The sequence below is a fragment of the Grampus griseus genome, assembly GCF_964374135.1.
Source record: "Grampus griseus genome assembly, chromosome: 18".
NCBI classification, from domain to species: Eukaryota; Metazoa; Chordata; class Mammalia; order Artiodactyla; family Delphinidae; genus Grampus; species Grampus griseus.
In genome coordinates, this window is record NC_139012.1 from 9,744,652 (window position 1) to 9,770,028 (window position 25,377).

Sequence of the window (25,377 nt, forward strand, 5' to 3'; positions counted from 1 at the left end):
AGTGCACTCACATCTGCAAAGGAAATACAATGACCAGGCTTCATGCAAGAGACTTCTCATCTGCACATGTGGAACCTAAGGCCAGCCAGTGGAATTTCAAAGGAAATAGAAGTTGAAAGTGGAAACAGCTCCCAATGGAAGTCATATGAGGTCTCAGGTAGAGAACATTTTTTTCGGTACTAAATTAAAAGAAAAAAAAGTGCAATAAAAATTTTAAATGACGGGTCAGATACATTAAATGAGAATGTAAATACCAGAAGAACCTAATCATATGACTGAACGGAAAACCTTACCAACTGAAATCCTACCACAGAACCAGATGCTACTATTGGAAAAACATTCCAATCAGAGGTTGGCATCAAAATCTCCCCGACCTCTACTGGAACTGTCAAAGTAACAAACCCTACATAAGGAACACTCATCTTTGAGCAGCACGGAATTTTGTACCTGCCTGAAATGAAAATATCTATCAGCTGAATTACTTTGAAAAAAAGGACACGCTATTTCTCTCAAGGACTCCTGAGCATCTGAATCAACTTCCAGATAATTTTTCTAGAGATCACTCGGTCGTCACTCAAAGGAACAGCCCTTAAGAAAAGCTACATGGTCACATGGGACCAGGGACAAGATGTGCTTTCAGCTCAGGAAGACAAGTACCAACCACCTGGGTCACAGAGCACCTTTGCTCAGGACTTCCGTGTGGCCAATTTCAATTAAAAGATGCCAAGTGGAATCGAAGTTTTTCTTTCATTTCTGTCTTCACTTTATGACTAGTTTGCCCAAATACATAGAACTTCCAGAGTCTCGATGCCTTCCTGGTTTAAGTGTCCTGGCCCAACTCAGTAAGAAAAGTTGATATGGCAGTTATGCATTTGGGGGATGGGGTGGGTAGTATAAGGTAAGCAGAAGGGGAAAGCAAATGTCTTCTCCTTGTGCCTAAAACAGACATTTCCTAAAGCTGGCTCTAGCAACTGCTATCCATGTGACTGAACCCAAGCTTCCTAAAATCTCTAAGCACTTGGACTCTTGACCTTCGATTTAGGAATTTAAAAAGAATTTACCTAAAAGGAATAACGTGAGGACTAAAAGAATCCTTTTACAGCACTTATCATAGTGCCTTGTACATTCGTAGTGGTCAGTTATTATTAGTTGTAATAATGAATACAGTGCTTATGAGGTAAACTTACTTACAGAGCCCAGAAGACCACTTAATCCTATGGCCTCCATTCTAGCTCCCTCCATCCTGTAAAGCCAAGTCTCCCTCTCTTTTCCCTCTGCGTCAGACCTCCCAACTGCGAAGGCAGTTTCCAGGGCCTTTCCCACGGTTGGGCATTGCCCTCTGCCATGCTCCCTTGGCTTCCCTGGCTCTCCAGACCCAGCCTGGCGATAGAGATCCAGCAGCTCGTTAATCCAACTCCCCAGATTGTCCACTCTTATAGCACAGACCCTGTTTCTTCATTCCTCCATGCACATCTCTAGGTTTTTAACCTTTGTTCAGGAAAGGGCAGGAAGCTGCCACCAAAGGATCTTCACTGGATGAGAGGGAAGGACATGGGAGAGGACCACTGTACCACAGAATCAGAAGAGGGAAGATTTGGGAAGTGATATCCAACTTAACAGTCTTTAACATATGTGTCCATGTGTGATCACTATAATGAAAACAATGGAGAGAAGGAAGTTGAGAATGGCAATGATATAAGGATGCAAGGTTTCAAGGGAAAATCAAACACCATTGATACTGATTATTGATATTGGAAAACCCAATAAAATGAGAAGAGGAAAGATGAAAAAATTGATGTGTTCTCTGTAGGTTATAACTAATTACAGCCATTCATTGTGAGCCGTTTATCATTCATGCCTAATTATCATGCAGCACAAGCACACTTATGCATATTGTGATATATTAAAATCATAGAACCAGAATTTTTAAGCTTGAAGAAGCTTTCCAGATTATGTAGGTCAAGCCACTCCCTGGTGTGAAGTGTGAGACGTTAAATGATTTACTGGGTCACAGAGCTGTGCTCAGACAGAGGGAACCCCAGCCCAGGTCTCCTGATTCCCAGCCTTGGGCTCCCTCCCTGCTGGCCACTGGCCTCCCTGGGAGTTTATCTCCCTTTGGAGTAAATGGGATTTGATTAGAGGGTGAAATTCTATACCGAGTATTACCTGTAGTCTTGCAACAGAAATAGGTTTTAAATCCTGGTTTCAATATGTTAATTTTCAGAGGTTAGTAAATCATTCAAGTAGAAATGTTCTATGAAAAATAGTAACTGTGGAGTAATACAGAATGTAACACAAAGATTTCGGGGGAGGGTACCTGCATGCAGATAAGTTGTGGAAACAGGCTGGTGGGAAAATTAAAGAGTATTAACAAAACCGACATGAGACAATAAAGCTTTTGAAAATATCCCACTCTATTATGAAATACACACTGTAAGCTACAAGATATTAACTTTTACCTCAATGAATTCCTTTTACCTAGAATCCTTGCGTCAAGACAAAGGGAAGCTAGGTCGGTTATGTAAACCATGTAAATTTACCACCACTACCACGCCCCCCAAATGGAAAATCTAATTCCTAATTATGTTCCAGACAGAAGCAAGTAAAGACCTCTTTTATTTTTTTTTTTATTTTTGCGGTACGCGGGCCTCTCCCGCCGCGGAGCACGCGCAGGCCCAGTGGCCATGGCTCACGGGCCCAGCCGTTTCGCGGCATGTGGGATCCTCCCGGGCCGGGGCACGAACCTGCGTCCCCTGCATCGGCAGGCGGACTCTCAACCACTGCGCCACCAGGGAAGCCCACTAAAAACCTTTTTAATCCTCTTCCACCTCCCCAACCTGGGCTCACCCTATGTGAGGGAGGCGCCTCCTACAGTATGACTTGAGAAGTACCAAAAATTATTTGCTTGAAAAAAAATCTTCCCTCTGTTACTTCTTTCTACCAAAAAAAAACTGTGTTCCCCGAAGACCCCTATACACATAGCAACAGCGCTGTTGAAGGAACAGCACCCATACACAGATTAAGCCCGGAGGATCCTTGAGATGATGGGATGAGGACAGGTATGTTTCGACAAGAAGACTCTAGGCTGGGAAAAGAAAATCAAGCCTGGGGAAGAGGTAACTGTGGTTATGTCTGTTGGGATAGAGACTCGGTGTTATCTGTGTGGGGGGCTGGCAGCAAAGATGGGCTATTACATGGTTATGCCAATGGCAAGCTCAGTTGCTAATATTCCCATCCCTTCAATATCACACATTTCTAAGTAATGGACACCAGAGGTTTGGGGCCCAGTCATCATTCCTGTTACTTATTCCTGTTTTTTGGCAGAATTTTTCACGTTTGTCTGTATGTATACATACTTTTCCCACAGCTGACAACAGAGGAGACATACAATAGTGGTTGTGATTTTTCAAACTTTTTTATATTTTATGAAATCTTTTATATTTTATGAAATCTTCATACTTATCATTTCAATGACTTAAATTATCATATTAATTTGATGTGCTATCATGTATTTTATACTACTGGATAAATAATTTGCCTATGACTTTTTGCTTTTATAGGCATCAATGCATTAAGCATCTTCATGTATATAGCATTTTCCTTCCCCTGGGTTATCTCCTTAGGATAAATTCCTAGAAGAGACCTTATTGTCTCTAAGGTTAGAACTTAGAAAAAGTGAATAAAGGAAAAGTGAATATGAAGCATATGTAATATAATAACATAAAACATAACACAGAATATTAATATATTTATTTGTATAGAGGTGAGTATATATATAGGGGTGTGTGTGTGTATACATACATATATACATATAGAGAGAGAGTTGTATAGTTATATATTCTGATTGAAGTGTTATAATTTTTAGCCCCTTTCAAATTTTTACTAGAAAAATTATACTCATAACTTTTAAAAACTGCCACTTATTAATCAAGGAGTCAAACAAAATCTGAGGAATAAGTAAACAGTCACCCAAAGTTCATTGCTATCGTCTATTTAAAACTTGAAGGCAAATTTCACCTGAAACATGAGCTCATCTTGAGACTTTGAGAGGAAGCCACATAAGCTCTCTGGGTTTCAATTTTCTCGATTAAAACAAAACAAAACAGGAATCTCCAAACCCCCTGCTTGCTTCCTGGCTCTCCATTTGTACGCATTATTATTTCATGACTACCCAATACACACACACCGCATATTATGTCTTGTCACAATTGATGGCAGATAAACACTATGTTCCCCCCAAAATGGCTGAGTAGTGGGATATTTAGATAAATGATACTGATAGGACAAACCTAAATATGTGCTCTCGGGTTAAGAACAAGGAAATATCATTAGTTAAAACGTCTGTATGAATCTAACCTGGCACATCTCTTAAATGGATCTGAGGTTAGAAACCAGCAACAGATGGCAATATGCTTTGCACAAAGCCAATTTCTCTATAACCTTAAAACTCTGAAAGGTCCCCAAAGAAGAAAAATCAGATAGGCTCTTAGCCAGGGTTGTCCTCAAGACAGATGAAGCTAATAGACGTGTCAAAGAAAGAAGATGAGATTGCTGTTCCCTGGGCTTCAGTCCCCCAGGTGCAAGGACATTTTGCCATCAGGCATGTAAAATAAATCTTTGGGTGACTGGGAGGACAGATGTGGAAAATACATTGGCAGGATGAACAGGTGATGAAGACCCAGCTCACATACCACTCAGGAGAACAGTCGTGTGGCTGAAGCCTGTCCTGGGTGCAGGTGTCATTTCCCACCCGCAGACCAGAGCCACTCCGGTCCAAGTAAGAGAACGCAGAATGTACGTTTCAGTCAAAGACTCTCAGGACACAGTTTACTGCAACACTGAGCATCATAAGAAAGAGTACAGGACATGAGGCATATTAAAATGATTTAATGTGAAATAGCTGCAATTTTTTTTTCCAAAAAGTAATTGAAACATGCTGTCTTCTTAAAGTTTGCCCAGCCTTCATTAGGGTCATCATCTTTCATCAAATCACTGGGAGAGAGGATAAAAGATCAAAAAGCAAAGAGTGCTGTTTTTGCTAGGGAAGGAAGTTAGAGAATTCAAATAGCCCTTTATTTATGAACTACTGGAGGCTTTCTTAACTCTAAACAGAAACTCCTATGAGCAAAATTTTAAAAATGCTTAGCATGACCTGAAATCTGCTCATTCAACAAAACCTGTCATTTCCATCTCCGTGACACCCATTCACCTATTTATGTTTTGATATTTACTTATTTGTGCATCTACTATGTGCTTAGCAATCCCAGAAACCTTGGGATTTACTCCCAGAAAATGCCTTCATAGAGAGATTGTTTAATACTGTTAAATGCATTTATACCCTAGGCAGCTTGAAGCATCTCCATTTAAATTTGGAGGGTGAAAGGGTTCAGGATTATTAGAAAAGCAATGCAAAGAGAATGAAAGAATTAATATTCGGCTCCTGAAACTCAAAAGAGGATTGTATAGCAAGACAATACACTTGAAAGCCAGGATCTTAGAAGAGATTTTCTAAATTCCTTTGGTGGCTACATTTTAACCTATCACCCGCTGGGACTGCTGACTTAAATCCTGGTGTTTTACTAAATGGACTTCCCAGGAACACCGAAGGGGAAGTAAAGGAAAAGCTCATCCTTTCAAGCTCTAAGGAATTCTGGTGAAAGAAAGACAAAGAAAAGAGGGACCAGAGAAAAGAAGGCAGAGGAAGCAGATCTGATCCGTAGGGGGAATTCTGACAACCCCTATCAGGAAATTCCTGGTAACACTGCCAGTCCTAGCCTCCTTTCTGACTAACAGAAGTGGCCTCAGGAAACCTGAACAGGAAATTAGTATCCACTGTAAATTACAAAGAGGCCCTAAAAACTGCAATAAAGTGTGTCAGCTCCATTGAGTCAAATCTGGACTCTAAATGCAACCCCATTTATTCCATTTCTCTCTTCTTCCAAAATAGCAAAATCACCTCCTAACTGAATAAGGGTCAAGCATGACCACAAATACAGCCACATATTTGAAGCAGTTGAACTTGACAAAGAGGGTGCTACTTACACTCCAGATTTTCCTGTAGGGAAACGTTCATCCAGGGGACTCAGAATTTGCCATCTTAGAATTCAGCTTAAACCAAGTGAAATATTTAAAATCATCAAAGGAATGCGTGGCAGAAGAAAGTGGCCATGGATGATGGAAGGAAAGTTGCCAGAATTCATTTGGAGACATGGACCCTCTACTACCATTTATCTAACCTTAAAAAATATCTTGCAATGTTAACAATCCAAATTCAATGTCACAGCTTGTACCTGTTTACATAAACTTTCTCTTGATGAGAAAGCCAAAAAGTGGGTTAATTTGGAAGCTATCAGCTTTATAAGGTAAACTGTGGCCGAGACAGGGAAGGTAAGATGATCTAAAAGGATGGTCAGAAGGACAGTGTGGCCCTAATCAGCTCCTCCATCTGTTGACCTGGAAGAGGAGAAAACGTCTGCAAAGGAGACCCATGAACTTTATTCACAATCTTTCATCAGAGACAGAGAAACAGACAGAGCTTCCTTAACGACAAAATTCAAACACATTTAACTCACAGTGGTTTACCTAATTATAAATTGGAGGTATATAAGCACTTACAAATGATAGAGCAGAAAAGTCATTAGAACCTTCAAAAAATCATTTTATAGAATTTCCAGCCAAATGGTTTACCCAGAAACAGAAAGATCTCACATATGCAATACACTAGTATACCAGTTATTAACAATGGAGTCAATATGAAGAAGAAATTTGAGAAGTCTTTACTAAACGTCAGGAAATGTCTTTGGCTTTGGGGCAACGCTGGTGCTGGGAATACCAAGGGATTCCCAGCTCATCGACAGAAAATCATGTTATTCAGTGATGATTTCTCTAATGACCGAGAAACTCTGCTCTCTTTCTCTGCAAATCTGTCACTAAAATCTGAAGCGAGAAGGTAAACAGAGCCAGAGCTACTGCGTTTGACTTTACCCACGCTTGTTGGGTGTGGCCTATTTTGTCAATACGTTGATTTGTAGTCAGTCTAGCCTCTTCTCTGTACTCATTTGTAATTTCTCACCCCTCTGAAGTTATCACACCCCAAGGATACAAATCCCTTTCATTCTTCAAGACCCAGCTCAGAGGCACCACCTCCCACATGATAATCCCAAGCAGAATTAATGGTTTCTCACACAGTACATGAACAAGTCAATTACTCACACCTCTGCTTATAGTAGTACTATTTTAATCAGTGTTGGCTTCAGGGTTGGACAATTCTTTTTTGCTTACGAGAACTCTGTGTGTAATACCTGCCCATTAAGTGTGTCTTAGCTCAGGCTACTATAACAAATACCATAGACCGGGTGGCTCAGACAACAGACGTTGATATTTCTCACAGTTCTGGAGGTCGGGGAGTCCTAGATCAAGGTGCTGGCGTGCTTGGTTCTTGGGGAGGGCCCTCCTTCTGGCTTGCAAACAGCTGCCTTCTCACTGCATCCTCACATGGCGAAGAAGGAAAGAGCTCTGGTGTCTCTTCCTCTTCTTATAAGGGCACTAATCTCACCATGCGGGATCTACTCTCCTGACCTCATCTAAACCTTATCACCTCCCAAAGGTCCCACTCCCTAACACCATCATACCAGAGGCTGGAGTTTCAACATATGAATTGGGGGACGGGGCAGCGGGGGTAGGGGAGTGGGGGACACAAACTTGCAGCCCATCAGGAAGTCTGTTTACCCTTATTGAATGTTTCCATCATTGCAAGTAAGCTCTTGAAACAAAGTCTAAAATGAAAACATTTTGTTTTTCACTTGTTCTAAAAGCTAGCAATTCTCACACCAAGACCTTTAGTCCACCTCTCAATGGTTTCTATTTTTTCACCAGTGAGTCAGACAAACTGAATGCTATTTTATCCATGTGCATCAGTATTTTGGTGTCCTTTGATGTCAGTGACCTCATCTCTAGCAGTACATTTAGGCTTTTTCCTCTAGTGTGAAACAAAATAAAACAAAAGTTTACTCTCTTCCTTCAGAAGGAATCTTACCAAATGCTACTCTAACATTATTTCCACTCACTATTTCCACTCACGCTTTTCAGAAAACGAATCTTTCTGCTGCAGATCTGACGATGTAGGCTTGCATTTACAAAGAATTATTCTCCAAATGGTCATTCAAGTGTGACATTTTTCATTTAAATATGATCCAATTTTTGTCAATCCCTGTGATAGGTCACCTTACATATTTCATTTAAGCTTCACAAGAGAGATGATTCTCATTCTTCCTATGAAACAGACTCAGAAGAGGTGAAATAACCCGTTCGGTGTTGCACAGCCAATCCAAGACAAACAAGATTCTATCTATCCAATATTTTTAACCCTGAAGCCCATATATATTCAACTACATCATCTGGTCTTTCCAAGCCATCTGCCAAAGTATTGAAGGGAAACTAAAACACATTGAGCACCTCCTATACGCCACATGCTAACAGAGAAACAGTAAGCGTTCCATAAAAATTTAATGGATGGGGGCTTCCCTGGTGGCGCAGTGTTTAAGAATCTGCCTGTCAATGCAGGGGACATGGGTTCAAGCCCTGGTCCGGGAAGATCCCGCATGCCACAGAGCAAGAAAGCCCGTGCACCACAACTACTGAGCCTGTGCTCTAGAGCCCACGAGCCACAGCTACTGAGCCCACGCGCCACAACTACTGAATCTCACGCGCCTAGAGCCCGTGCTCCACAACAGAAGCCACCGCAATGAGAAGCCCACGCACCGCGAGGAAGAGTAGCCCCCGCTCGACACAACTAGAGAAAGCCAGCGCGCAGCAATGATGACAAAACACGGCCAAAAAAAAAAAAAAATTTAATGGATGCGAGTTGGAAAAAAAAACACCTATCATTGCAAAGCTGTATACAGTTTATATCTCAAAAGAAGTAGAATTTGATCCCTACTTTGGAACGTGAGTTTTGTTTGTTGAACGTCTCTAATCTCATTGATTACCACCCCCAAAACATCCTGTAACAGAGATTAATAGTTATTGCTATTGTGTTCTCTCTGATCTCAGAATGTTGTACTGAGAATTCCATGAATAATATATAGGATACCTAGCACAGTGCCTGGGCACACAGTATATACTGAGTAAATAGCACTTTCTATTAAGTTGTCCTATTCTTCAGTTTATAGGCTAGGGTAGTTGTCAGGCAGGTTTAGTAGCTTTTACATCCTGACACAGCTCTCACAAGGTAAAGTTAAGAGTCAGCTCAAGTCTTCCTGGTTCCAAAGCCTGTGACCTGGAATCTCCCCCCATGACCATTCCTGAAGGCATCCCACTTTTACAATCGACACGGGAAAACTAAGCAGCCGTATGTCCTTACCCTACTTAAAAGTAAAGGAATGAACTCTGAAATGCAATCCACTCTTTTCAGTCAGGATATAGAGTCAGTTCAATGTGTATGTCAAGCTAAAAACCATACTCCCTTTAACATGACAACGAAGAATGCGAAGATTGCTCTGAAAAGAGCATGCCTTCTAATTCGAAAAGCCACTGCTCTCGTGACTCTGGCCTCTTCTGGAATCACACTCTCCCCTGAATGCCAATGCAAGGGCTGGCTCCTTGGTTTGAAAGGCATGGCTGGTGTCATCCAGACATCCTTTGGGAAATATCAATATCTCCACTTACTGGGGCCCCAATTTCCTCCTCTGTGTCCCCTCTCCCATCACAGTGAAGGCCCACTGTGATGATCCCCCCCCTGAACCCCAGGATTTCTATCATCACCACCTCCTAGGCCCCAACCTTCCTGCACAGCTGTATGCAGCCCTCCTTCTGTGACAACTACACACTGAACATGCACCTGGCTAACTTTCCATCTATCTTCCTAGGCACAGTGGAGTTAGGGAGGGTTAACCCTTCTTTCTGACCTGAATAATCTGTAAGGAAATACATTTTATAAGCTGAGATTGGATATATTTCTATGAGCTCCCCACATTCATTTCCTTGAAAAGTAAACGAATTCCTTACTTTAGGCCATTGCTTTGCCAATAAGTCTGATCTTGACAATTACTTGGAACACTAATGAAAGACACACATCTATGAAATGTACTTCTCTAGAAGAGGGGCTTAGGAAGCCGATGACAGGAAGACATCACAGCTAATTCTTACGATAACCCAAGCTGGGAAAACACACCAAAGTAATTTAATTATACATCAAATATGTTTTAAAATAAATTTTTGCCAATACAATTATAATTGCGAATTTTATCCATATTTTCACTGTCAACTTTTCAACAATTACAACCATATTTTTAAAGCATCCTAATTTTGTTTTTTCAGTGATGTTGAGGTAAACCTCCAGTCCAGGCCTTTCTTTCAGCCAGAGCGTTGGTAATGGGGCAGGTTTGGTATTATTTTAGGCCACAGTACAGGACATGCTGTTATCTACAGGCTCCATATAATTTCCTGCGCTCCTCAAACGTCTCCCAGCAACTGCCCTGACATGGCTCGAAATTAGCTTGAGCAATCAGACAGGATCATAACACCTGCCTTGGAGCTATAACTACACATTTCTCTTGTGAAATCTGATGTGCTTGAGTAATATGCTAAATCTGGGATTTATTTTTACCTAAGAAAGATACAGAAACAAAAAACAAGATAGGTCAATAAATTAATGGGAGTACCTAGAAGCCACAAAACAAGTTCAAGGTTTATGAAGAAATATTATAAAGAAAATTTTATTGTAAAATATTGCCTCTAAGAATGTATTTTAGTAGCTCTTCACGTAGTTTTAGATCTCTTTCCCCATTTGGTTGATGCAATTTCGAAAGCATTAAAAAAAAAAAGCTGACACTTGAAAGCTACAGTATAGCCATTTTTTTGTGTGTAACACTAACCTAAGTAAAGTATGGAATACTGGATGTGTGTTTATACCCCTTACAGTGCTAAACATGCATCAACTGAATAAATGAATAGTAATGTAGCCATTGAGAACAGCAATAGCAAGAATGACTAAAATTATCATTAGAGCTTGGCTTCCGGGAAGATGGCGGAAGAGTAAGACGCGGAGATCACCTTCCTCCCCACAGACACACCAGAAATACATCTACAGGTGGAACAACTCCTACAGAACACCTACTGAACGCTGGCAGAAGACCTCAGACCTCCCAAAAGGCAAGAAACCCCCTACGTACCTGGGCACGGCAAAAGAAAAAAGAATAAAAAGAGACAAAAGAATAGGGACGGTACCAGCACCAGTGGGAGGGAGCCGTGAAGGAGGAAACGTTTCCACACACTAGGAAGCCCCTTCGCGGGCGGAGACTGAGGGTGGCGGAGGGGGGAAGCTTCGGAGCCGCAGAGGACAGCACAGCAACAGGGGTGGGGAGGGCAAAGCGGAGAGATTTCCACACAGAGGATCAGTGGCGACCAGCACTTACCAGACCGAGAGGCTTGTCTGCTCCCCGGCCGGGGCGGGCGGGGCTGGGAGCTGAGGCTCGGGCTTCGGTCGGAGCGCCGGGAGAAGACTGGGGTTAGCGGCGTGAACACAGCCTGCAGGGGGTTAGTGCGCCACGGCTAACCGGGAGGGGGTCCGGGAAAAAGTCTGGACCTGCCGAAGAGGCAAGAGACTTTTTCTTCCCTCTTTGTTTCCTGGTGCGCGAGGAGAGGGGATTAAGAGCGCTGCTTGAAGGAGCTCCAGAGACGGGCGCGAGCCGCGGCTAAAAGTGCGGACCCCAGAGACGGGGATGAGACGCTAAGGCTGCTGCTGCTGCCGCCACCAAGAAGCCTGTGTGCGAGCACTGGTCACTATCCACACCTCCCTTCCGGGGAGCCTGTGCAGCCCACCACTGCCAGGGTCCCGGGATCCAGGGACAACTCCCCCGGGAGAACGCACGGTGCGCCTCAGGCTGGTGCAACGTCATGCCGGCACGACGTCATGCCGGCACGACGTCATGCCGGCGCGACGTCACGCCGGCCTCTGCCGCCGCAGGCCCGCCCCGCACTCCGTGCCCCTCCTTCCCCCCCGGCCTGAGTGAGCCAGAGCCCCCGAATCAGCGGCTCCTTTAACCCCGTCCTGTCTGAGCGAAGGACAGACACCCTCCAGCGACCTACACGAAGAGGCGGGGCCAAATCCAAAGCTGAGCCCCGGGAGCTGTGCGAACGAAGAAGAGAAAGGGAAATCTCTCCCAGCAGCCTCAGAAGCAGCGGATTAAAGCTCCACAATCAACTTGATGTACTCTGCATCGGTGGAATACATGAATAGACAACGAATCATCCCAAATTGAGGAGGTGGACTTTGCGAGCAAGATTTATGATTTTTTTCCCCTTTTCCTCTTTTTGTGAGTGTGCATGTGTATGCTTCTGTGTGAGATTTTCTCTGTATAGCTTTGCTTCCACCATTTGTCCTAGGGTTCTATCCGTCCTTTTTTTTTTGTTTATTCTTTTTTTCTTAATAATTATTTTTTTATTTTAATGACTTTATCATATTTTATCTTACTTTATTTTATTGTACTTTATCTTCTTTCTTTTTTTCCTTCCTTCCCTCTTCCCACCCTCCCTCCTTTCTTTCTTTCTACTTCTACTAATTCTTTCTTTCTACTTTTTCTCCCTTTTATTCTCAGCCATGTGGATAAAAGGCTCTTGGTGCTGCAGCCAGGAGTCACTGCTGTGCCTCTGACGTGGGAGAGCCAACTTCAGGACACTGGTCCACAAGAGACCTCCCAGCTCCACATAATATCAAACAGCGAAAATCTCCAAGAGATCTCCACCTCAACACCAGCACCCAGATTCACTCTATGACCAGCAAGCTACAGAACTGGACATCCTATGCCAAACTACTAGCAAGACAGGAACACAACCCCACCCATTAGCAGAGAGGCTGCCTAAAATCATAATAAGTCCACAGACACCCCAAAACACACCAACAGACGTGGACCTGCCCACCAGAAAGACAAGATCCAGCCTCATCCACCAGAACACAGGCACTAGTCCCCTCCACCAGGAAGCCTACACAACCCACTGAACCAACCTTAGCCCCTGGAGACAGACACCACAAATAACGGGAACTACGAACCTTCAGCCTGCAAAAAGGAGACCCCAAACACAGTAAGATAAGCAAAATGAGAAGACAGAAAAACACACAGCATATGAAGGAGCAAGATAAAAACCCACCTGACCTAACAAATGAAGAGGAAATAGGCAGTCTACCTGAAAAAGAATTCAGAATAATGATAGTAAATATGATCCAAAATCTTGGAAATAGAATGGACAAAATGCAAGAAACATTTAAAAAGGACATAGAAGAACAAAGATGAAACAAACAACGATGAACAACACAATAAATGAAATTAAAAATACTCTACATGGGATCAATAGCAGAATAACTGAGGCAGAAGAATGGATAAGTGACCTGGAAGGTAAAATAGTGGAAATAACTACTGCAGAGCAGAATAAAGAAAAAAGAATGAAAAGAACTGAGGACAGTCTCAGAGACCTCTGGGACAACATTAAACGCACCAACATTCGAATTATAGGGGTTCCAGAAGAAGAAAAGAAAAAGAAAGGGACTGAGAAAATATTTGAAGAGATGACAGTTGAAAACTTCCCTAATATGGGAAAGGAAATAGTTAGTCAAGTCCAGAAAGCACAGAGAGTCCCACACAGAATAAATCCAAGGAGAAATACGCCAAGACACATATTAATCAAACTGTCAAAAATTAAATACAAAGAAAACATATTAAAAGCAGCAAGGAAAAAACAACGAATAACACACAAGGGAATCCCCATAAGGTTAACAGCTGATCTTGCAGCAGAAACTCTGCAAGCCAGAAGGGACTGGCAGGACATATTTAAACTGATGAAGGAGAAGAATCTGCAACCAGGATTACTCTACCCAGCAAGGATATCATTCAGATTTGATGGAGAAATTAAAACCTTTACAGACAAGCAAAAGCTGAGAGAGTTCAGCACCACCAAACCAGCTCTACCACAACTGCTAAAGGAACTTCTCTAGGCAAGAAACACAAGAGAAGGAAAAGACCTACAATAACGAACCCAAAACAATTAAGAAAATGCGAATAGGAACATACATATCGATAATTACCTTAAATGTAAATGGACTAAATGCTATAACCAAAAGACACAGATTGGCTGAATGGATCCAAAAACAAGACCCATATATTTGCTGTCTGCAAGAGGCCCACTTCAGACCTAGAGACACATACAGACTGCAAGTGAGGGGATGGAAAAAGATATTTCATGCAAATGGAAACCAAAAGAAAGTTGGAGTAGCAATTCTCATATCAGACAAAATAGACTTTAAAATAAAGACAATTACAAGAGACAAAGAAGGACACTACATAATGATCAAGGGATCGATCCAAGAAGAAGATATAACAATTGTAAATATTTATGCACCAAACATAGGAGCACCTCAATACATAAGGCAAATACTAACAGCCATAAAAGGGGAAATCGACAGTAACACATTCATAGTAGGGGACTTTAACACCCCACTTTCACCAATGGACAGATCATCCAAAATGAAAATAAATAAGGAAACACAAGCTCTAAATGATACATTAAACAAGATGGACTTAATTGATATTTATAGGACATTCCATCCAAAAACAACAGAATACACATTTTCCTCAAGTGCTCATGGAACATTCTCCAGGCTAGATCATACCTTGGGTCACAAGTCAAGCCTTGGTAAATTTAAGAAAATTGAAATTGTTTCAAGTATCTTTTCCGACCACAACACTATGAGACTAGATACCAATTACCAGAAAAGATCTGTAAAAAATACAAACACATGGAGGCTAAACAATACACTACTTAATAACCAAGAGATCACTGAAGAAATCAAAGAGGAAATCAAAAACTACCTAGAAACAAATAACAATGGAGACACGACGACCCAATACCTATGGGATGCAGCAAAAGCAGTTCTAAAAGGGAAGTTTATAGCAATACAATCCTACCTTAAGAAACAGGAAACTATTTGAATAAACAACCTAACCTTGCACCTAAAGCAATTAGAGAAAGAAGAACAAAAAAAACCCAAAGTTAGCAGAAGGAAAGAAATCATAAGAATCAGATCAGAAATAAATGAAAAAGAAATGAAGGAAACGGTAGCAAATATCAATAAAACTAAAAGCTGGTTCTTTGAGAAGATAAAATTGATAAACGCTTAGCCAGACTCATCAAGAAAAAAAGGGAGAAGACTCAAATCAATAGAGTTAGAAATGAAAAAGGAGAAGTAACAACTGACACTGCAGAAATACACAAGATCAAGAGAGATTACTACGAGCAACTATATGCCAATAAAATGGACAACCTGGAAGAAATGGACAAATTCTTAGAAATGCACAACCTGCCAAGACTGAATCAGGAAGAAATAGAAAATATGAACAGACCGATCACAAGCACTGAAATTGAAACTGATTAAAAATCTTCCAACAAAAAAAAGCCCAGGACCAGATGGCTTCACAGGCCAATTCTATCAAACATTTAGAGAAGAATTAACACCTATCCTTCTCAAACTCTTCCAAACTATAGCAGAGGGAGGACACTCCCAAACTCATTCTACGAGGCCACCATCACCCTGATACCAAAACCAAACAAGGATGTCACAAAGAAAGAAAACTACAGGCCAATATCACTGATGAAAATAGATACAAAAATCCTCAACAAAATACTAGCAAACAGAATCCAAAAGCACATTAAAAGGATCATACACCATGATCAAGTCGGGTTTATCCCAGGAATGCAAGGATTCTTTAATATACGCAAATCAGTCAATGTGATAAACCATATTAACAAATTGAAGGAGAAAAACCATATGATCATCTCAATAGATGCAGAGAAGGCTTTTGACAAAATTCAACACCCATTTATGATAAAAACCCTGCAGAAAGTAGGCATAGAGGGAACTTTCCTCAACATAATAAAGGCCATATATGACAAACCCACAGCCAACATCATCCTCAATGGTGAAAAACTGAAAGCACTTCCACTAAGATCAGGAAAAAGAACAGGTTGCCCACTCTCACTGCTATTATTCAACATAGTTTTGGAAGTTTTAGCCACAGCAATCAGAGAATAAAAGGAATCCAAATCGGAAAAGAAGAAGTAAAGCTGTCACTGTTTGCAGATGACATGATACTATACATAGAGAATCCTAAAGATGCTACCAGAAAACTACTAGAGCTAATCAATGAATTGGGTAAAGTAGCAGGATACAAAATTAATGCACAGAAATCTCTGGCATTCCTATACACTAATGATGAAAAATCTGAAAGTGAAATCAAGAAAACACTCCCATTTACCTAGGAATAAACCTACCTAGGAGACAAAAGACCTGTATGCAGAAAATTATAAGACACTGAAGAAAGAAATTAAAGATGATACAAATAGATGGAGAGATATACCATGTTCTTGGATTGGAAGAATCAACATTGTGAAAATGACTCTACTACCCAAAGCAATCTATAGATTCAATGCAATCCCTATCAAACTACCACTGGCATTTTTCACAGAACTAGAACAAAAAATTTCACAATTTGTATGGAAACACTAAAGACCCCGAATAGCCAAAGCAATCTTGAGAATGAAAAACGGAGCTGGAGGAATCAGGCTCCCTGACTTCAAAGCTACAGTAATCAAGACAGTATGGTACTGGCACAAAAACAGAAAGATAAATCAATGGAACAGGATAGAAAGCCCGGAGATAAACCCACGCACATATAGTCACCTTATCTTTGATGAAGGAGGCAGGAATGTACAGTGGAGAAAGGACAGCCTCTTTAATAAGTGGTGCTAGGAAAACTGGACAGGTACATGTAAAAGTATGAGCTTAGATCACTCCCTAACACCATACACAAAAATAAGCTCAAAATGGATTAAAGACCTAAATGTAAGGCCAGAAACTATCAAACTCTTAGAGGAAAACATAGGCAGAACACTCTATGACATAAATCACAGCAAGATCCTTTTTGACCCACCTCCTAGAGAAATAGAAATAAAAACAAAAACAAATTCGACCTAATGAAACTTCAAAGCTTTTGCACAGCAAAGGAAACCATAAACAAGACAAAAAAACAACCCTCAAAATAGGAGAAAATATTTCCAAATGAAGCAACTGACAAAGGATTAATCTCCAAAATTTATAAGCAGCTCATGCAGCTCAATAACAAAAAAACAAACAACCCAATCCAAAAATGGGCAGAAGACCTAAATAGACATTTCTCCAAAGAAGATATACAGACTGCCACCAAACACATGAATGAATGCTCAACTTCATTAATCATTAGAGAAATGCAAATCAAAACTACAATGAGATATCATCTCACACCAGTCAAAATGGCCATCATCAAAAAATCTAGAAACAATAAATGCTGGAGAGGGTGTGGAGAAAAGGGAACACTCTTGCACTGTTGGTGGGAATGTAAATTGATACAGCCACTGTGGAGAACAGTATGGAGGTTCTTTTAAAATCTAAAAAAAGAACTACCATATGACTCAGCAATCCCACTACTGGGCATATACCCTGAGAAAACCATAATTCAAAAAGAGTCATGTACCAAAATGTTCATTGCATCTCTATTTACAATAGCCCAGAGATGGAAACAACCCCAGTGTCCATCATCGGATGAATGGATAAAGAAGATGTGGCACATATATACAATGGAATATTACTTAGCCATAAAAAGAAACGAAATTGAGTTATTTGTAATGAGGTGGATGGACCTAGAGTCTGTCATACAGAATGAAGTAAGTCAGAAAGAGAAAGACAAATACCGTATGCTAACACATATATATGGAACTTAAGAAAAAATAAATGTCATGAAGAACCTAGGGGTAAGACAGGAATAAAGGCACAGACCTACTAGAGAATGGACTTGAGGATACGGGGAGGGGGAAGGGTAAGCTGTGACAAAGCGAGAGAGAGAGGCATGGGCATATATACACTACCAAACGTAAGGTAGATAGCTAGTCGGAAGCAGCCGCGTAGCGCAGGAAGATCAGCTCGGTGCTTTGTGACCGCCTGGAGGGGTGGGATAGGGAGGGTGGGAGGGAGGGAGATGCAAGAGGGAAGAGATATGGGAACATATGTGTATGTATAACTGATTCACTTTGTTATAAAGCAGAAACTAACACACCACTGTAAAGCAATTATACTCCAATAAAGATGTAAAAAAATAATAAAATAAAATCTTTTGTAAAGCAAAAAAAAAAAATTATCATTATTTTACAATATTAAACATGACATTTAAATAGCTTATAAAGTTTTAAAGCTGTAAGGGGTCTAGACTTCTAAAATATGAAACCCATGTTGCCAATCTGTACTACTTACCATTTCCCCTGACTCCTCAAAAACTTCATATCCCCAGTCACCTAACCTCCTGTTTTTCTCCAGTACCTCATCTTTTTGTCCTTATTGCAGTCATACTCTTCTCCCTCCATCTCTTTTAAAGAGACGTCAATAAAAGAAAAATATATCGTATATATTGACCCATACGGTTACCATTTCTAGTTCTCTTCATTCCTTTGTGTAGATCCAAGTTTCCATCTGGTATTAAAGGTTCTGTGGAGGTAAAATCATTTCTCTTGTCCACTGGACAACGTGCTGTAATGACAGGTATCTCCAGCTGTCACTGGCTATCTACCATGTGAAGCCTGGAAATGGGGCTGTCCTGGGGTAGCAGAGCCCACATTTAGATCCTGGTAATATCCTTTGAGCACTAAATTGCGTTGCACCTGAAGACAGATTTAATCTTAGACCAGTGGTTCTCAAATCCTACCATGTATCAGAACAACATGGTGAACTTGTTTAAGCAGATGGCTGAGCCCACAGTCAGCGTTTTGGATTCAGTAAATCTGGGGTGAGCCCTCAAAATCTATATTGCTAACAAGTCCCCAGTTGAACCACACCTTGGGAACCATTATGTTAAATATTTCAATTAAGTAGGCCAGTAAATTGTCTTTTTTTTTTTTCTTAAGCATGTTTGAGTTGGGTTTTCTATTACTTGGACCCAAGAAAATTGTCCTACCTGATAAACCCATGAGTATCTGAAATACATTTGCCCCCCCCATATAAGCCTGAATTATTCCATCTCATTTAAGTATTTATATGCTGAAAAGTATATGAAGGAAAGTCATAAGGAAATTATTATACAAAATAACTTTAAACCCTAAATTTAAACCCTAAATAGTATATTTAGGGTTTATTCCTACTTCATATTGTGCTACAGTTAAATTTCATCACATCTTGTAATCAAATATTGGAGGTACGCATGAAAACTATTTAATACTTAGATTTCTTTTTCTTATAATAGGAAGTTTCTGATATTTTCATTTGGAATATTATTTTTGATGAACTTAAATGGAAGCTATCTTTTTGTTTTGGTTGTGCCGTGTGACATGTGGGATCTTAGTTCCCGACCAGGGATCGAACCCACGCCCCCTGCACTGGAAGCGTGGAGTCTTAATGACTGGACCGCCAGGGAAGTCCCAAATGGAAGCTATTTTTACATAAGGAATATAATGAACAAGACAGAGAGATCTCATTTTACTTTGGATATAGTAAAAATAACAAGATTTGCAACTAGTATTTGTTTAACATACAACCTATCATTTTATTTCTCATTCATCTTTCACAACCCTAATGAAATGGTCACCTGTATCTAAAGAGTGAAAGTGTCCTAGACACCCACAAATAAAAATACGTATTTCAATAACTAGAAACTTCTCTGGAGGTGATGTTTTAGAGAAAATGAGTTGAGCTCAAGAGCGTAACTGTTCAGAGTCTTCTGGTTCCTAAGACAAATTCATTAGGTGATAAACTGGCAGCCTTTGGGGGTTGCTGTGTCCTTTGGCCACCACTGGCCACCTTCAGATGTGGCTGTTCTGTGAACAATTGCTCCTCATTCTTTTGACCTCAAAAATATTGCCTTCCCAATTTCCTATTTATGGCCCCAACATAGCCCCTTCCACTCTCCCAGGTAGAAGGTATTTGAAGTATTTAACCAGGAATGAAGAACCAGTGCTTAACACCAAAGCAGGGCAGGGTTCTCTAGGCAGGCAGGAATTAGCCCTTTAATTCCAAATTATGAAGAGACCCAGATGTCTCTGGAATGGGTGCTGGGGTGGGAGGTTGCAAGCTTTGGGCTTATTTGAAAACCAGTATGACCATAACAGATTACATTCAACAGGTAAGTCTAGCTCCACCACCCAGCCCCACCCTCAATTCTATCAACTCCATCATATAACAATGTACCTAGCGTCATTCTTTCCCTTTCTTTCCATGGTCATCAGCAGACTTCAGAACATGATTAGTTTTCACCGTTGGCTATTAGAATAGCTATTAGAATAGCTATTAGAATAGCTTTCTCAATGTTCCCTCCATTTTCCACTTTCCCCTTTCCATTCATCCTAAGAGCAGTGTCCCTGAAATTTCTATGTGCAAAGCCAATTCTCTGCTCACCGTTACTTGCCCAGGGCCATCCAGTCATATTTTTGGCTTTGAAAGGCTCCCACTTATCTCTGCAGGCTTCTCTCTGAGAACCCTTCTGAAAGACCCCACTGACTTAAAGAAGCAAAACTGGTATCCACGATGTCCTAGCTTCAAATTCTGCTCATGTTCTCCCTCTGGCTAGAATGCTGATCCCCTCAGATACACTAGTTAATATACCTTACTCATCTTCCAAACAGCTCTTTACATGCCACTTTGTAATACTTATATAATATAGTATAATATAATTATACTATGTTTTAAACCTACTATCAGATTTCTCAAGGAAAATAATCATGTATTTTAATCTTTATAACCCCTACAGCTACTGATGCAGGGTGTTACCCCATAGTAGTTGCTCAGTAAATAGCTGGTGATTGAACAGTGACACATACAACAAAATGATATGTATCTCTAATTTTATACTTGTATGTAAGTCTTTGGCTTTTTATATATGAAAAAGCAGTCCATTTTCAGTTTCAACACTTAAAGACAGTGACTAATTTATACCAACTTCCAAATCATTAGAAATAATAATTACACACATATTTTTGTCAAAAATATTTATACTCATATGGACTTCCAATAAAACTGTATTTTGAATTTCAAAATCAATCAAGTTTCATGTTAAAATTAGTCCCTAAAGGACCTAAAGTTCTTCATTAGAAACAGGAAATATATTCTGCATTAAATTAACGAACTACATACATAACAGTACTGTAACAAGCTTACAATGGTTGACTGGCCAACCAATGGTTGTATTGACAGTTCACACAATTTAAAACTGTTTGCATTCTCTTCTTAAGTAAATTGAATTCCATTGTTTAAAAATCTGAAAAACAGAAATCTGAATAATACCAAATACGTGGACTGATTCCAATGCTTTTTTGAAGTTCTCAGGAGATAAAAGAAGTTCCCAAAATAGTTTATCAAAAAACCAAACACATTGTGCTACATAAAATATTCTTCTAAGGTAGAATAAGTGTGAAAATTAAAGAGAGTAATTTAACAAAAATGTAGATAAATGGCTTACTGAACATGCACATGGAAACAGACAACCACTGAACCTATTTCCTTGCATGGTAACATGGATCAATAGTTTGGTTTTCATTGAATCACTGTATTTTATGGCATTTGGAACATGCATTTATCCAAAGATCAGTTGGAAGGTGCCATAAAATGACAGATTTGGTATATTTAAGTACAGTGGAAAGGAACACTCCCCCTTTGACTCATAGAACATTACATCTATATTTAGGGAATTCCTTTTTGTGCAATTGATATGGATTCCTTCATTGAATATTAGTTTCTAGATACATTTTTTTCTTTTTAACTTTCTTGCCTCTTCATAAAAATCCTCAAGATGCCAATATAATTTTCCATGTAATTAATTTAATATGGCTACACTTAAAAATGAAACAAAATTACCTCCCAATTAAATCTAAATATCAGATACTCACAATCACATCAATCCATTAATTTCACTGAAGAGCCACTATATTCAAATATTTATGTTAAATGCTGTGGCTGAGAGAATTATTGCCCTCAGCTCCTCAATGCCCTCCTGCCTACCCACCTCGCAGAGTAGAGAGGGCAGAGCACAGCTCCTGATGCCCTGTCCTCCTCTAGACATCGTTTTGGAGATGTTTAATAAATGCTTGTTAAATGTAATTAAACTGAGGCTCAGAGAAGTTAAGTGACTTGCACAAGGTCACACGGTAAGTGACAATAGTGAAGAAAGAACAGTTTGTTTTGTTTTTTAATTCTAATTCCCAGGCACTTTCCTGAGCAGCCTGCCTCTGCATTTCCATCCTATCCAAACCTTCTCACTTAGCTCTCCCAAAGGAAAGATTTTTTTTTAATATAAATTTATTTATTTTATTTTTGGCTGCATTGAGTCTTCTTTGCTGCATACAGGCTTTCTCTAGTTGCAGCGAGTGGGGACTACTCTTCGTTGCAGTGCACAGGCTTCCCATTGCGGTGGCTTCTCTTGTTGCGGAGCGTGAGCTCTAGGCATGTGGGCTTCTGTAATGGTGGCGCGAGGGCTCAGTAGTTGTGGCGCCTGGGCTTAGTTGCTCCGTGGCATGTGGGATCTTCCCGGACCAGGGTTCGAACCCATGTCTCCTGCATTGTCAGGTGGATTCTTAACCACTGTGCCACCAGGGAAGCCCAGGAAAGATTATTAAATTCAACAAAGGCTTTATTAATAACAGATCAGCGTATTGCCACTCATAAGTCTTAAAATTCTTCATTTGGCATATAAGCATGGATACTTGAGATATAGACATGCAGGAACGCCAGGCAGATTGATGAGTGACATATGCAGGATGTCCCCAGAAGCCTCATATCATGACCCAAAGGTTGACATACCCACCTTCAAGGCACAAAGGAAACCCTCATGATGATCTAATCAAAATTGTTCAGTTTTCTATACACAATTTTCTTCTCTCCCTGTGCATTTCTGTCAGTTCACATCTCTTTGTTCTAAAAAAGGCTCTCTCTATATTAAAAATTACATGTATTTGAATTTCTGGATTTCATATTATGAACACTTTAATTTTATAAAAGCATAAAAAATCTCTAATGTGATTTGTTCATAATAGCCAAAATAATGTAATACACAAAACAACACTAGTTAATGTCAATGAAAATAACAAATATATATTCAACTCTCCTACCTATGTTTTCTTTCACTTTTATAGAAAAGGAAAACCAAAGGTTGTAAAAGAGTTTCTCCCACTGCTGGCTCCAGAGAATCCTTCTTATTTGGATAATACTTGGTGCTAAATGCAATCACTCTAAGAATTTCAGTTACAGCTAAGAGAAATGCTCTTTGTTGGTATGACAAGTAATTTCAGTCCCAGTGATTTCTGCTACTGGGACTTCTTTTGATGCTAAATGAATGAGGTGTTCTTTCTTCTGCCCAGTATTTGAGCTTTTATGCCCACTATCTCTGACATAAGACAGAGAGTCAAAAATCTGCTTCTCCAAGAAAAAAATCAAGATATATTTTAAATGTAAAAATGAGGTCCCTGAAAATTATGTTTTCATTTCAAGACTCCAAATTCATGAAAATATTTTCCCTAAATATGTGGTTTTAGGACAACTTTATTATGCTTGAAGAGAAGCTGCCTGTTGATTTGGGGGATAGATTTCTTCTCAGGTTACTCAGTATGATAGATGGAGAATAATAATTTTGACTACCTCTTACAAGTTATAAGAGAAGTGAATGAATTCATACATATGAAAATATTTTCCAGCAAAGTACTCAAATATAAATAGATATTTTCCCATTATTCTTTTGTATTACTAATGCAGCACTAATTTTAGGGCTCAAATCTATCCAAGCAAGCAATTGAAAGAAGTCTATCCAGTACATAGCTAACATATCAAATATTTTCTTTCTTTCATTCTTAAAAACAAATTTTTCTTTCTTTCTTTCTTAAAAATTTGACCAAGAAAGCAAAAAAAAAAAAAAACAAAAAAACAGTCTGTAACTTGTCTTTTGGAGAAGAAAAGGTTTAATTAAATGTCCAAGTCGTTTTGTTTAGAAAAATAACTAGTTTTGTCTAACTGTTCTGCACAGCAGAAAATGACAGCTCTGAAAGAGCAGTAATGACCAGTTAGGAAATACATTTACCATGATTTGATTTTCTGATTTTGGCTTCTTACTGTCTCCATTTGATTAAATCACAAATTAATGTTAACGCCTTGCTATGAGAGAAGTTTCTAAGCAATACCAAACTCACTGACCTTTTTAAAAAAAAATTTTTAGCCTGGCTTTTCCTAGGAAATATCCAGATAAAATAATAAAACAGGAAATTGGAGTGGGTAACTATTGACTTGGAATAATTTGATGTTTGAACGAGTGACTATGTACAATTAGGATGATAGGGCCTTTGGCATAGAAACTTGTCCTACCACATAAATTAGGACTGAGGTTACACAAGGTCAAACCAGCAAGCATTCTTCTCAAGGTCTTATTTTTCTTTTCCCTTTACAAAGCCGTTATTCTACCCAGCCTTAAGTAAGATGATTTAGAGTAGACAGAAGAAAGAGTTCTATTACAAAATATAGTTTCTTATCTGCCAGGAAATGTGATCCTTGAAAAGACAAAGCACTCTTTTCCAAAGAAAATGAGATTTGCCACCTTCTTGCAGCTTTCAATCTTTATCAATTTAAGAGTTAATGGAAAATAGCTTGAGAATTTACCTGTGTGAGGCTCAGAAAATGCCCTGGCAGGTCCCCCTGGTCCTCCCTGTCCCAGCAGTTCTATACTTCTCCCCCTTCGCAGATGTGACTCGTGACCTTGAATCCCAGACGAGGCTCGGAATCTAAATTTCCCAAAGGACAAAGGCTTCAGATCTCCCAGTTCCACCCGGTTTGAAGTTTGCTTTTGCCAAGATCCTCAACGTAGGAAGACACTTTTATTAACACTTCTGTTGACTGGTGATACCCTCTTGCGTGTCTTGGAGCCCGACTCACTCTAGTGGAAATGTGTACATGCTTGTGCAAGAGCCAGAGTGCTAGAGAGCTGTGTGCGTGTATGAGTGTGAGCGTGTGTAAGCAATTTTAAATCCAATGCTCTTTCAAGTCTCCCATATCAAAAAACCAAACACAAAAAATAACAAAACCCGCAACCAACCAGAATGTTCACTAATAGGCAAATAGTTTAATGAAGTAATACATCCATACTATATAGAACACCATATACCTATGAAAATTCTTAATCATAAATACGTATAAAAACTAGAATGAGGGCCATGATGTATTCCTAAAGAGAAAAAGCAAGAAAGAGGAAGGGAAACAACCTACGTGTGTGTGTGTGAGAGTGTGAGTGTGTGTATGTGTGTTCTTAACACGCATACTTATATAATCATGGGAAAATA

General features: G+C 39.8%; 1 protein-coding gene across 2 annotated transcripts in view; it reads right to left on the reverse strand.

Moving 5' to 3' along the window:
* Positions 1 to 25,377, reverse strand: part of ITGBL1 (integrin subunit beta like 1) — a 218,557-nt gene that overhangs the window by 174,129 nt on the left and 19,051 nt on the right. The window contains exon 1 of one of the 2 annotated variants that reach the window (XM_082675681.1): positions 24,701 to 24,766. The exons of the other annotated variant lie outside the window; for it this stretch is intronic. The gene's annotated coding sequence lies outside the window, so the exon portion shown is untranslated. Of the gene's footprint in view, positions 1 to 24,700; positions 24,767 to 25,377 lie in introns of those variants that run through there. 2 annotated transcript variants of the gene reach the window in all.